General features: G+C 37.8%; 1 pseudogene; it reads left to right on the plus strand.

Moving 5' to 3' along the window:
* Positions 1-2,898: 2,898 nt before the first annotated feature.
* LOC110142013 (tRNA (guanine(37)-N(1))-methyltransferase pseudogene) lies at positions 2,899-3,704 on the plus strand (annotated as a pseudogene).
* Positions 3,705-4,198: the final 494 nt, after the last annotated feature.

Raw genomic sequence — 4,198 nt, forward strand, 5'->3', positions numbered from 1 at the left:
ACTGGGAAAAAAATCAGCTAATAGAAAAAGGCCCTGAGGGCAATCAGATATTGGATTTAGCAGAAAACAATTTTAAATATGTTATTGTAAATAAATTCAAAGAAGTACAGGAAATCATGTATAAAGAATGAAAGGAAGTGTGAAAATACTATTGATAATGGTAACTATGTAGCCATTATGAAAGGCAATATACATGCATTATTTTGTAATTCTTTTCCTCTCCAATCTGTTTTCAAAGAAAACTGAATATCAATAAATATAAAGCTGCATTAATGGGCCTATCATTTATACAGATGTACATTTTTACAAAGGAGGAAGAGGAAATAGGGGTATTTTAGACAGACGTTTTTGCACAGTATTGAAATTAAATTGGCATGAATCAACTAGATTCTTTCACATTAAGGTGCTACTTGTAATTTTCAGAGCAAACATTACAAAAATAACTGAAATGAATATAGTGAAACAAACAACAATGAAGTTAAAAAGATATACTAGAGAACATGTGGGCTTCCCTAAATCTCAGATGGTAAATAATCTGTCTACAGTGCAGCAGACCCAGGTTCAGCCCCTGAGTTGGGAAGAATCCCCTAGAGAAGGGAATGGCAACCCATTCCAGTATTTCTGCCTAGAAAATTCCATGGACAGAGTAGCAGAGTAGCTTGGAGGGGCTACAGTCCATGGGGTTGCAAAGAGACACAACTGAGTGACTAACATAAAAACAGGAAAATATATGTTTAACAAAAATAAAAGAAATCAATAAACAAGGAAAATGAAAAAAACACAAGACATAAGGAAACAAATAGCAAAAGTACAAATATAAATCCTGCCTTATCAGTAATTATATTAAATCCAAGTGGATTAAACACCTCAATCAAAAGAGAGATTTGGTAGAATAAATATACTAGCTGCAGGATACATACTTTAATTCAAAGACATAAATAGATTAAAAAGAAAGGGATAGAAACATTTATGTGAAAGTGATAGTCAAAGAGAAATGAGTTAGTTTTACTAAAATCAGGCAAAATATACTTGGAGATGAAAATAATTACAGGAGAAATAGAAACACTAGAGTAGGAAATGACAACGCATTCCAGTATTCTTGCCTGGAAATTTCCAAGGGCAGAGGAGCCTGGCGGGCTATAGTCCATGGGGTCACAAAAAGTCGAACATGACTGAGCATGCGTATATGCACAGAAACATTTTATCCTTATTAGGGTTAATTTATAATTAGAAAAATATGACAATTATAAACATATATACACCTACCAACACAGCCCCAAAACACATGAAGCAAAAACTGACACAGTTAAAGGGAGAAATAAATAAATCAATAATAAAAATCAGAAGCTTCAATACTTAATTTTTGATCATGGATAAAACAAAAATACAGCAGTTCAACAGAGAAATAGAATATGTGAACAATATTATAAACCAAATTGTTCAGTCACTAAGTGTGTCTGATTATGACTCCATGGACTGCAGCATGCCAAACTTTTCTGTCCTTCAGTATCTCTTGGAGTGTGCTCAAACTCATGTCCATCGAGTCAGTGATGCCATCCAACCATCTCATCCTCTGTCACCCGCTTCTCCACATGCCCTCAATCTTTCCCAACATCACAGTCCTTTACAATAAGTCAGCTCTTTGCATCAGGTAGCCAAAGTATTGGAGCTTAAGCTTTAGCATTGGTCATTCTATTCAGTGTTGATTTCCTTTAGGACTGTCTGGTTTGATCTTGCAGTCCAAGAAACCCTCGAGAGTCTTCTTCAGCACCACAATTCAATGGCATCAATTCTTCAGTGCCCAGCTTTCTTTATAGAAAAATATTTATAGAATACTACCTCCAACATCGGAATATGAATTCTTCTCAATAGTCATTCTGCTAACATGAAAAATTCTCTAGGGTAAACCTTGTGTTCAATTCCGCTCAGTCACTCAGTCATGTCTGACTCTTTGTGACCCTATGGATTGCAACATGCCAGCCTTCTCTGTCCTTCACTAACTACTGGAACTTGCTTGAACTCATATTGATCAAGTTGGTGATGCCATCCCACCACCTTATCCTCTATTGTCCCCTTCTCCTCCCTTCAATCTTTCCCAGCATCAGGGTCTTTTCAAATCAGTCAGTTCTTTGCATCAGGTAGTCAAAGTATTGGATCTTCAGCTTCAACATCAGTCCTTCCAAAGAATATTCAGGGTTGACTTCCTTTAGGATTGACTGGTTTGATCTTCTTGCAGTCCAAGGGACTCTCAAGAGTCTTCTCCAACACCACAATTCAAAAGTATCAATTCTTTAGCACTCAGCTTTCTTTATGGTCCAACTCTCACATCCATGCATGACCACTGGAAAAACCATAGCCTTGACTAGATGGACCTTTGTTGGCAAAATAATGTGTCTGCTTTTTAATATGCTGTCTAGGCTGGTCATAGCTTTTCGTCCAAGGAGCAAGTGTCTTTTAATTTCATGGCTGCAGTCACCATCTGCAGTGATTTTGGAGTCCAAGAAAATAAAGTCTTCCAATGTTTCTATTGTTTCCCCATCTATTTGCCATGAAGTGATGGGACTGGATGCCATGATCTTTGTTTTTTGATGTTGAGTTTTAAGCTAGCCTTTTCACTCTCCTCTGTCACTTTGATATAGAGGCTCTTTAGTTCCTTTTCACTTTCTGCCACCAGGGTGGTGTCATCTGGATACCTGAGGTTATTGATATTTCTCCCAGCAATCTTGATTCCAGCTTGTGCTTCATGCAGCTTGGCATTTCTCATGATGTACTCTACATATAAGTTAAATAAGTAGGGTGATAGATATACAGTCTTGATGTACTCCTTTCCCAATTTGGAACCAGTCCATTGTTCCATGTCTGGTTGAAGAATTTTCCAGTTTGTTTTGATCCTCACAAATCAACAATATTGATAATATCTACCAAAATTTCCAATTGGAAGTACTATCTGGAGAGGAGAATATGATGACCAAGGTTTGAGAAAACAATTACACCTATGAATTTGATTTTTCTAAAGTCTGTTGGAATCCTCATCTCTCTTCAGAACACAGCCATATCACAGAACTTCTCCAATCTGGGGAATGTCCTATTTGATGTTTTTACTGAGGTTGGTTGGGCCCTTTGCCATTCTAGCAGCAAAGAAAAACTGCACTATGTTTGCTAATAATTTCAATCCTGAATCCCATAAATGGCTACTGCACAATTGTAAATTAAATAAGGTGGACCAAAAGGTAAAAGCCTTTAACTTGGATGGGAAAGACTTCCTACAAGGACCAGTCAGAGAAGAGTTAATGCAGCAGCTGGGACCACTGTCAAAAGAAAGAAAATACTCTGTGCACATTGTCATGAATTTGATGAATTTGCCAGCAAAGGCTATTGAGTTTCTCAGCTCTTTCAAAGCACTCTTAGATGGACAGCCATGTGGCAGTGAACTCCTTCCCATTGTGCATTGTTATAGCTTTTCCAAAGGTGCTGATCCAGCTAGGGGTGTTCAGCAATGAGGTGGAACTGTGTTAGGCATCTTTTTGGAGGCATGTAGTTCAGTTCACCTAGTAGGAAATGTGGTCCCTATACATCACTTTTTGGATTCCTGCTGGTATACAAGAACCATGAATGAAGACAATAGTGAAGATCCATCTCTTAAACAGCAGAGGACAGATACAAATTTTTTAGAAGAAAAAACACAAATTGCTTCAGTCACTTAATTGGAAATATTTTCTCCATCTCCCCACTAGACTTTTGTGATAGTGAACTATTATTTGTATGATTTCTAATATTTTAGCATTCAGTTACTTTAGTATTGGACCCTTTTATTTTATTCTAGCTGGCTTCCCTGGTGGTCAGATGGTAAAGAATCTGCCTGCAATGCAGGAGACCCAGGTTCAATCCCTGCATTGGAAAGATCTGGAGAAGGGAATGGCAACCCACTCCAGTTTTCTTTACTTGAGAATCTCATGGGCAGAGGTGCCTGGAGGGCTATAGTCCATAGGGTTTCAGAGAGTCAGACATGACTGAGAGACTAACACACTGACCGTCAAAGGCTTTAGTACAGTCAATGCAGCAGAAGTAGATGTTTTCCTGGAACTCTCTTGCTTTTCTGATAATCTAACAGATGTTGGCAATTTGATCTCTAGTTCCTCTGCCTTTTCTAAATCCAGCTTGAGCATCTGGAATTTCTTGGTTCACATTCTGTTAAAGC

This window comes from Odocoileus virginianus, chromosome 2 (genome assembly GCF_023699985.2).
Source record: "Odocoileus virginianus isolate 20LAN1187 ecotype Illinois chromosome 2, Ovbor_1.2, whole genome shotgun sequence".
NCBI lineage: Eukaryota > Metazoa > Chordata > Mammalia > Artiodactyla > Cervidae > Odocoileus > Odocoileus virginianus.